This window comes from Pteropus medius, unplaced genomic scaffold, assembly GCF_902729225.1.
Source record: "Pteropus medius unplaced genomic scaffold, Ma_sr-lr_union100, whole genome shotgun sequence".
Classification (NCBI taxonomy): Eukaryota; Metazoa; Chordata; class Mammalia; order Chiroptera; family Pteropodidae; genus Pteropus; species Pteropus medius.
The window spans coordinates 21406258-21417840 of NW_024355205.1; the positions used below are offsets into that span (position 1 = coordinate 21406258).

The following is an 11583-nucleotide window of genomic DNA, read 5'->3' on the forward strand; positions in this document are numbered from 1 at the left end:
ATGTACAAATACTATGTTTTTTTCACGAATGCACATTTTAGTTTGTCACACAAAAGATCAGCATATTTTCTTTAAGTGTTACGAACCACACCTGAAGTTCTAGTCACTGGAGTAAAGAGACCCATGGAACTTTGCTCTCTGAGAGGATTTATGAGACAATTTGAGGAGAATTTCATTAATGTAAATAAATAATAGAAGGTATAACACGGAATGGCCTACACATGCTTGAAAACTGGTTTTCATATGACCATTGGGGAATAGTCTCTACCTGTAAGTCAGTCAGTCCGTCTGTCTGTCTGTCTCTCGCTCTGTTTCTCTGTCTCTAAGCTTGCTATCCTTACACTCTTTCTTCCTGAGAATGCCTTATTCTCAATTATATTTTTTGATCTTGGTTCATCTCTTGTTATTTTTTATTTATTACAGCAACAAAAATCCATTATCTTACAGAAACATGCAATGCTTTCTCTCTCACTTTAGTGGATCTACCTAGACATTTTTTCCTTTTTACCCTTTTTCCCCAACCTAATTTATACTTTTGGTTTCACTTTAAGAGATAATTTCTTTGAGAATACACATCTTTTAAATTCTCCCATTCTGTTAGGCGTAGGGTTACAAGATAAAATATAAGATGCACAATTAAATGCAAATTTCAGATAAATAATAATATTTTAGTATAAGGATATTACAAATACTGCACAAGTGTGTTCTTTGTGGATCAGCATCTAGTTGGAAGATGGGTAGAGAACAAAGTTCCCCAAGATGAATATGAACTTGTGAGCAAGATATGGGCTAAAAAGAAGGTTATTAAATTGGTTTAATGCGAGTAATTTTTAATTATAGTATAATGGTGTCTCCAACTAAAAGTTGGTATAGAAAGTGGCTTTGTTTTTCTCGACCTTGAATAATCAGGTACTTAAACCATCAGTTTTAGAAAAATCCACCCATTTTGCTCCATTCTGTGAAATTTGTTTTGAATTATATTTGTGAATGATCTGACCAAGATATATCGTTGTCTAATACAAAAGTCTAGATTCTTATAGGTTGACTCATAACAGAAGAATGGAGCATTTCAAATGCCATTACTGTTAAGTGGCCAGAGTGAAATTTCACTCCTATATATATGTAGAAAGAGTATAGGGTCATTCAATCAAGGAGTAAACCACTTACAGGTTGATAAAATGTTCTCATAATTTGTGGAAAATATTATTTAAAATTGACATGTGCAACTAAAAATCACAATACATAAAAACATTTTCTTTTTTAAAATTTAGCCATGCTGTTTGTCATCTACTAATATAATAGCATATAATCTTGTGTCAGTATTAAGTCCAGACAAAACCTATATTAGCTTCAGCTCATTTTCTATAATGAATATTTTAAATATTTTCTTAAAAAATGCTTAATATAGATTATGAAAAGTGTACGTCCTTTATGATATCCTTAGAAGGCATATGCATATTTTACATACACGAATGTATCGCACATGTATGCATAAGAAAGATGTTGAAGTAGATGTTGAAATATTGTACTCAATAAAATATCATAAATTATTTTTGGTGGTTACTTCTGGATGAGGACATGGGACACGAATAACTTAATTTCCTTCCCTGTTGAACAACGTTTTCTAAATATTCTTTAATGAACATATTTGTTTCAGATAAAATGAAAAATAATTTAAAAAATAGTTATACTTTAAAGAAATTTTCCATTATTCATATAATTTGCCAGTGGACCATGCAAACAGTCTCTGTTGAGCTGTATGTACTTAGAAAATCTAAAATGTGAAACCAGTTGGATGATGAAATATCATAAAAGTCAATAATTTGTTTCCTAATAAAGTACATATAAATCACTTTTCGAGTGAAAAATTGGTCACTTGCACCTTGTTATTTACGTCTTCAAGTGAATATGTTTAACATTTTCCCCAGGGGTCTCTCTCTGTAGTTATTGATGATTTCAGCCATTCATTGGCATATGCACACATGCTGAACTAAAATATACCTGGGGACAAATCTCTCACTTTTAAAAGGTAGTAGATTTGTTCAAGAAAACAGTGCCCTAAAGCCTCTGTGCTGAGAAATTAGTCTCTACATAGAGAAATTTCCACTGTGCAAACTAGTACTCAGGGCACAAAACATGAAAAATATCCTGAACTTCATCTTTACCACTCAAATACTTCCCCATGTTTATCTATTAAAAATTAGATAGCATGTCTAACAGAGCACTTTCTAAATCTATAAAATACTACACAATTTGAAGTGAAGTCACTTTGACTAAGTTGAACTACTATGTGGCAAAATGAGGACATAAAAATCTATCCAAAAGGCTTTATGAAATAAATTTATTAAAAAATGTTACCAAAAATTGTATTACTAAGGAACATACCAGGAAAACATAAAGTTTGAAATATAACTAAAATTATTATTGCGTAGTCCTCTTAAATTATAAAATTCTCAACAAATACAATAGTCATATGTACAAATATTTTAATAACTATGTACTTGCATTTTAATACTATTACATGCTTTGATGTGACAATAAATACAACTATTGCATGCCTCAAAACTTTTAAAGAAGCTTCTTATTGTCTTAAAAAAACTCAATTTGACATTATTTAAAAGCTATTTGTGATATGGTTCATGCCGATCTCTGTCTTCTCACATTATATAACTTACGACAAATCAACATAATTTGTTACATCTAAGGTGTCAAACTTGTTTCAGTTCTGTTAAATATTCATTTATTCATTTATTCATTTATTGCTTGCTTGCTTGCCCTACAGCACTTGGTCTTCCTAGGTGATCTCCCATCCAAGTACTAACCAGGCCCGACTCTGCTTAGCTTCCGAGATCAGATGAGATCGAGTCTCTTCAGGGTGACATGGACGTACACAGTTTTGGTAAAATTGCAACTATGCTACATTTGTCACTACTGAGAAATAAGTGTTGGTACATTACTATTAACTAAACTCCTATATTTTATTAGGACTTTACTAGTTTTTCTACTAATATTCTTTTCCTATTCCAGAAACCAATCCAGGAACTATGTTTTATTTTGTTATCATGCTCACTTAACCCCTCTGTGGCAGATTAACTGCCTATGACAATTTCTCAGCCTTTTGTTATTGGCAATCTTGATAGTTCTAAGGAGTACTGGAAAGGTATTATATAGGGTGTTCTTTAATTTGAATTGTCAGATGTTTTCTCATGATTAGTTTGGGGTTATGGGATTTGGAGAAGAGTAACAAGTGACGTGCCCTTCTTATTATATCATATAAGCAGGTATATGATATCAACATTATTTATCGCTGATGATGTTAACCTTGATCACTTGGTAAAAATAGTGTTTGTCAAGTGTCTCAATTGTCAATTTTCACCTCATTTCACAGGCAAAGAGAGGGGATTATGCTCCATCTGCTGGAAGAGAGAGGACCTACATACATTATTTAAAATGCTTCTGTAAGGAAGATTTGTCTCTTATCCTCTTAGCTATATATTAAATATATCTAAGATATATTTACTTGTTCACTTGTTCATTCATTTGCTTATTGATTCATATCACAAAGGACTTTTATATGTTTATTTTATACTTTGAGATATAATCCAGTACTATGCTATTCATTTTTCTGCTTAACTTGTTCCACCTTTGGCCATTGGAACTCTAGTTTTGCTCCTGTGCCCATTTTACATGCCTCCATCAGTATGCCACTGTTCATTTACTTATGGGGCAACCCCAGTATACATATATAGCTGTTCCTGTTGGAGTGATTGGAGTTCGGGTGACACACACACCTCTAGATCCTTTTCACTGCCAAAGAAATGAATTTCAACTTAGTGAATATGAGCAATATTTGTTTATTAAAAGCACAGTATGAGATAGAAGACTGGGTCAAGCCTAAAGCTGGCCAGCCACGTGGAAATGAGGTTATGTACCCCAAGGAGGGTACAGGTTATAGTCTTGGAAGATGAAAGGCTATAACCCCTGGGAAGGGAGAGATCTGCCTTATATTTGAGGGCCATGGTGGAGTGGTACCAAAGACATTCCTAGATGATTGGCAAGTGAAGTCACCTTGAATGACACCCGGCTGCTGTATAACTTTGCCTACTGTGCATGTGCTTATCCAGAATTCAGTCTGTTATAATTACATTCGTGAACTTCCAGGCATAGTCATAATATTATAATGGTGGTATAATGAGGCTGAAGTTATGGGCGGTACTTTCTGCTCATGCGTTTGTGGCTGGGTTAGGCCAGCAGCTTTTATGGCCTTCGTGCTATAGGATTTGGGATAATTTATAACCCTAAAAGGAAAGTATTTCTGGGAGATCCTTAAGGAAGGTCTTCAAGGGAAGTTTCTATGGTTACAGTGCTGGGCCCCTATTCCTTTGTTCCCCTGTCACTCATGTCTAACTAGCTACCTAACATAGCTGCTTCAGAAATTTTAACTTGAATTTTCAAGTGAAACAACTTACCAGCTTAGCAGTTATATAGTTTTTTTCTTTTTTTTTAGATACAGTTTCCAGTGAAACCCCAATTTCCCAAAGTTACTTAGGTCACTTTGTTTTCTTCCAGACCCTCTTTATTGAGGATATATCATATATTTGCAACATACATTTGCATTGTCATGTATTTATATTGTTTAGATTCTTTCGTTATAAGTAGACCTTGCAACCTGTGGTTCCCATCATTTTTTTTTTTTAATTTGCATAGTAACCCAATGCTTTCTATGTCTTATGTGATCTCTATTTGGAGTCATATTTTTGGAATCATAAAAATCCTTCTTTATTCTCTTCTGAGGCTTTACAATGTTTATTTTATTTTACGTTATTTTATTTTGTTTCTGTATTTATTTATTTACATTTCTTGCACTATGCTGGCTGAGACCTGCGGTATTACACTGGTGATGGGCATCCTACCTGAATTTATATCTTAATGGTAGTGCTACCAACGTATCATCATTAACTATTTAACTGATAGGAATTTTTTCAAGATATACTTTGCTCAAATAATAATACTTGGAATTGCTGCCTACTCAAAATTAATTAACACTTGGGCATATAGTAAGTGTGGATTTAACTGAATTCTGTATGGACCAAAGGAATTTATTGTTGCAAATTCTAATGGAAACTGTTTTTTAATTTATTTCCATCCATAGCAACAGCCAAAACTGACACATTTCTTTTCCATATCCCTTGTATAGAGGGTTTATTTTACCCTGAAGTTGTAGCACTCAGGAGCCTTGACTCGATGCAAAGCCCGAGGCTCTGTCTCCTGTCCCCTCCGCCACATGACCACAAAGCAGCCTCTCACTGGCTAGTACCCACACCCTCAGGGCAGCCTCAGGCTTTTGGTGCCTGCTACTCCTCTAGAGTCCCTCCATTTTCTCATTTTGGTCTGATGATTTTTTCTTTCTATTTTAAAAGGTCAGCCATACATTTAACATTTCTTTTTAAAAATATGTTAACCAGTATTTTAAAGTTTTCTGTGTTGAAATTATTTTACAAGATCAGTAACTTGCCATGTTCAGCTTTAAAATATAATTTCCTTTGATATTTTCTTCACACTTTCCATGATCTTTCTTTTTTAAAAAGACAACGTAATCTTTTATTTTTAATGTATATTTGACACATTGTTTTGTTCACATTTCAGGTTTCTCATTCATTTAAATAAGATAAAGTAGGGGAAGCACAACTATAGACTAGCAGAGAAAATGGCAAAAGTGCAAAAATAAGAAAGGATTTGAAAATGAATGTTAAGATACAAATATTACGGTAAAAAAGATGATATTGTTAATATTAGCAATCTTACATTCTCATTTGAATGCAGTTTATCATTTGCAGAGTAGCAATATATATCACACTTTTCACACTGCTTAAGGAATCAAACATCTGATATTATAAAATATATAGCTCTAGTTTTTTGGATTTTATATATATATATATATAATGATATTATAAAATATATAGCTCTAGTTTTTTGGAATATATATATATATATATATATATATATATAAAATAGACCACAGAATGTATACAATTATGCTTCTTAGAAATGTAAGGCAAGTTATTTAAATAATTAAATATGATATGAAAACTTAAATGAAATCATGTGTAGATTCATTTATTTTGAGACTGCTGAATTTCAGCTTTCTGTAATTTTATAACTCCCAGAAAACCATATCTTATTATGAACATCATTATGTTGAAACTGACACAGATTTAGCAGCTGAATGGGCAGATTTAAAAAAAAAATGCTAATCAGCCTTACTAACTCACTAATTATCCATGTTTTCATATAGAAGAAATAAGAAAAAGCTGAAGGTTTTACATATCAAACTTGAAGTCTGTTATAATATCAGGAGAGAAATAATGAACAAATACATTCATTAATACTTTCAGATAAATATTCCTAAAGTATCATGTTTTAAAAGATATTGAAACTTTGAAAGTGAGATCTTTTATTAAAATAACAAAATTAGCTTGCTTATATTAAATGTAAAATGACGATTACAAATTACATATGATAATGCAGTTGAAACTTTAAATTCGCTGTGGCTGTTCTGAAACATGTGCTTATATGGTGTGTGTGTTTCTACTCACACTTTGAAAAATTTTAAATTTTCTTTTACTTCCATGACAGAATTCACTACTTGTTTCTGTCATATATCTATGCCTTTAAAAAATAATAATAATAATCTCTACCTCTGCTTCCCCTTTCTCTTCTCACTGCTTTGGTTCCTTGAGCTAAAATACTTCTGTGACATTTGATGGAAGAAGTAAAGATTAACATGGCCAAGTATATCATGCTTTCAGTGGTAATAGGGGATGAAGACATGGACCGATGACCTAGACTGATGACTGATGCCTCAGGCTTTGAGACTAGATCCAGCAATCCCAAATCAAATAGATTATTAGCACTATTCAAGTAATTAAATAAGGAAGCCATTACACTGAGGTGGTTTTAATGCCTTGTTAGCCAAACAAAACCAACCAATACCTAAGCCAGAGTCAGTTTCTATAACTGCACGTATAGCTGAGAAAATGAAATTTAAAAACAACTGATCACAAACACCCCACTAGGATTTCCCACACAAGGCAGCATCTCAAACTATAGCCAAATTGTTATCTTGCTTTGTTTTCTCGGGTGCCCTATACAAGCCTTTCCCTTAGCCCCATCTGCACAGTGTTCCTAACCAATTTAAGTCTGATACTACCCATCCGAATCTATTTTTGCTCAAAGAAACTTTTGAAAGTTTTAATGTGCCTTGATTTATCTTTTAATGGCACTTATTAGCAACAGAGATGTCAAGGCAGCCCTAATAGGGGCTAGGGATGAGAGTGTGTGGTTTATATGAGCAGGTCCATGTGGTTCCCAGTCTTGTCTCCAAACTTCCCTTGATTCTGGCTATTATTTCTCCAATGTTCTTTCAGTTCTGTTGCCATATTTTGCCTAAGACAACCAATATAACTTTTTAGTGTGTGCAGTCACACCCTGGCTAATATACCATTCTTTGATTCTTCACTGGTTATTTCTCTTTTTTGGTGCTAATTAATTCTAAATTCTTCACATTAGTATTCAGTCCTTTATTCTCATATATCCAGTTAGCTACTGGATATATCTATTTGGATGCTCAAAAACTAATTCTTCAACATCATCTCTCCTGTAAAACCTATGAATCTTGTATTTCTACTCTCAATAATGATGTTATCCACTCAGTCACCCCAGGCAAAAATATTTGAATTATTCTAAACTTTTTCTTATTTCAAACCATTTGCTCCAAACCAGATACAAAATCCAGCCTAATTAAATTCTTAAATATTTTTGGGTACTTCATCTTTCTCATCTTTCTTATTACCACTGCCTTATTTAGATCTCTCTAACATTTTATCTAGTATTCAATTTTTCTTCTGTCCAATCTCCTTGGCTTCCGTTTAAAATCTTCTCTCCAATTAAGTTTATTCCATATTATAGTTAGAAATATCTGTCTAAATACAATCTGACCATACTACTCCATTGCCTAAAACCTTCAAATAAATCTGTGGCCTATAGTACATCAAACTAGAATCTCTGATTGAAATTTAGAATATTTTCCATGGCCCTCCTCTATCTGGCCTCCACCATGATCACTCCCTGACATGCACCTAACAATCTAGAAAGTTTCTGTATATAACACCCCTTTTCTAATGCTATTGTTTTTATTAGCCCAATATTTCCTCTCCTAGATAAGTCCTGATTATTTTAAAAGAGCTAAGTCAGATGCTATTTCTTCTTTATGTGTTACCCCTTTACTTCATGCATAACTTTAAAAAATTTTATCATTCTTCATTTTAATTTTCATTTACTTCCTGTCAATCCTGAACAGACTGTGAAGTTTGGGAGACTCAGGATACGATAAGTAATTGTTGAGTGAGTTAATAAGTACTGGCAGACAGCGAGGAATATCAAAGTCTTGTATTGATGTCAGTAAAGAGATAAAAAAAGAAGTATCCTAGTGGTCAGTAGATAAAATCAAATAGGATCACAAAAGACTGGTTTACTTAAATGAATTTAGAATCAAAGATGAGCTCCTGTGGGTGGTGTTATAAAGGAGACTGGAAATGAGATTGAGAAACCAGATCACATATTTTCCTTCTTTCAATGTGAGTCAGTAATCATATCGGCTTCACATTAAAGTGTGAAGCAAGCCTGCACTTTTACAATCCCTATGTCGCAAGTTTCATAGGAAATATAACATCAGGGGAAAGTCAAGTTTCATGTAAGCAGAGAATATAAAAGTTTGCTTGCTTTGGGAAATTCGAGAATATAGATAATACATTCATTTATTCATATTTGTCTAATGAATGACTAAAAGCACAGGTCAAGAATACAGATGGAATGCCTTGAATTCTAGTAGACATCAGATTATTTTGCTCTAAAAAAGAGACAGCTCTATTTAGAACAGTTCTGAGCAGAGTAATTTCTGATTAAAAATAGTGTTCAAAATATTCTTTAAAAAGTAGTCTGTGATGTAAAAGAGTAACTTATTGAGATTAACTTGTTTTAAGTGAATATGGTACTACAAAGAAAAGATTTGAAGAACTATCCTTTAAAATTGATAAAATGAAAGAGATAATTGGCAAATTTCTCGAAAATCTTATTTTTTTGTGTGGCTAGAGTGGAGAAAGGAGTGAAGGCAGGCCTGAATAAGGATGTCATGCTAAAAGTGACCATAAACTTAATTTATGTTCTATGAATGTATTTTAGATATTTTCCCAACTGTATATGAAACGTGTGTATCTGTATGTTACTTTGTGACAGCAGGTTTTTGAATGTAATGTCTTCGTTCAGTTTACCAAGAAAATTGATGACCCATAAAAAAGTTTAAACACCATTTCTACATTTTAAGGGTGAGAGAAAAATTAATAAATTTAAAGAAATCTATGCCATGTGATAGACCTAGTGTTAACTGGTCTTGCGTGTTTACTAATGCCAAGTACAGAGTCTGATAAATAAAATTGTTCCAGAGAGAATAGCTCAAAGGGCAGTCGTGTAGTTCAAAAGTGCACCATTCGCTCATTCATTTCGGATTTTTATTGGGTGGGAACCGTAATACAATCATTTACTCAGCCCAGACCTCATGGTTGAGACAGAGTTAACTAAACAATTATAAAACAACTAGATGAGTGATATGATAGGGAAAGTAAAAGTCCTGTATAAGCTTAGGGGAGTGACACTTAATTGGACCTTAGTCTCACATCTTGCTTGAGTTTGGGTACCATTGTGAAATCTTGACATAAAAAATAACATCAAAATTAGGACTGGAAGAATAAGTAGAATAGGTTTGAGATCGATGAGAGAGTGCCATTTTTATAGTGTACTATGCCAGGCATTGTTCTAAGTGGTCTGCAGTATAAATCAGTCCTTACAATGATCTTACACTGTTTATTCTCTCCATTTTAAATATTGAAAAACTCATGCACAAGTGGTAGAGCCAGAATTTGAACCAAAGCAGTGTGGTTCCAAACACAATGGGAAAATGAATGAACTATCATGAACTTCTTAAGAAGAAAGATATATACAAATAGAAACGAGATTCCTCAACTCACCAATAAAACGAATACAGCCAAATTTTTAAAAAGTTATAAATTTTATTCTGTCAGATAGGCATAACTTAAAAAAAGTTTATAATGTTGATGATATTGAGATAATGGAAAGTAGATGGTCCACATGGTGAGACTGTTTTAATAGGTACAACATTTTTAAAGGTTAACCTTTCAATATAACAAAATTTAAACATTCTCTACTAAAATTTCCAGAATTTTATCTAAGGAAATGTAAGCAAATTCTGCAACATCTCCACGTTATGTCTTACAGAAACCTCTCACAAAATGCTTCCCAAACATTACTCCTCTTATTTACACTTGCTCCTCTCCCAGTATACTCTTTATTAATTAAAAATACCAATATAACTTCATTTGCTCCTTCCTAAAACCTTAAATACTTCCTTACCTAGTAACTCTCTTTACCTACCATCTGCCAGTTGCAAAGTTCAGTTGCTTCACCTTCCAAACATGCTTCAATCCATCTATTTTTCTCTAGCTTCATGACCCCATGCTCTTCTATGCTCCTCAATCTCTTTAGCGCACAGGCAAGAATCTCCTAACCAGGCTCGGTCCATCCCCTCTTGCCTCTACTTGAAGAGAAATCATTTGCAATTGCAATCAGATCAGACACTACTCAGTTTAACTTCTTAATTTTGCTTCCCATTGTTCTGTAGAAATGAGGTAAACATTCTAGATTCTGTACCGTGAATGAATTACCTCTGTCTACTTCATCACACTCATACTATGCCCTTTTTCCCTTCCATGGGCACACTATACTCCCTCCCTCTTCACCATAGCTATTTTTTATTTTCACCAATTTCTCACTCTTCTGAGGGCCTTTGCAATTGTTGCTTCCTTGGTTTAGGCATCATTTCTCCACAGAAGACTTCACAGATGACCCTCTTATTACTCTTAACATTATTTCTATTACTCTTATTTTTCACCTCTATTTCTTGGCACTTATGATAACTTTGAATATTTTTATATTGAATTTTTAAAATTTCTTCTCAGCCTTTTCCACTAGATTGTAATCTCTCTAAGAGCATGTCTATTTTGTTCACTGCTATAACCCCAATGTTCAGTGACACATTTTTGTGTGAAGAGGAGAGCATCTTTAGACATTTTTAAATGTGCTTTTGAATTTTCTCTGCAGTAGTATTTGATTCGTCTCCCTCTCCCTAGCCTCATTCTTATAGACTAATTCATATGCCTCAGGGTAGTTTGGGATTATTTCAGCAAGAATGCAGAAAAGAAATAGAGGTTTGATATTCAGACTCTAACACCTACATTAAGGTTTTTTTCTGTTTCATCAACAAGAAGATATGTTTTTCAAAGGAGAAAAATATATATACTGATATCTATATCTATTTATGCATATATAGATATAGATATATATATATATGAGAGGCAGAATCAAAAATTTTTTATAAGGCATAAAGTAAAAAAAAAAAGCAGAAAATGACATAAGCTTGTTTCAGGCACATACGAAGAGTTGTAAGATCTC

General features: G+C 33.2%; 1 pseudogene; it reads right to left on the reverse strand.

The window, feature by feature from the left end:
- Positions 1 to 2773: 2773 nt before the first annotated feature.
- On the reverse strand, positions 2774 to 2892 carry LOC120599129 (uncharacterized; annotated as a pseudogene).
- Between the last annotated feature and the right edge of the window lie 8691 nt (positions 2893 to 11583).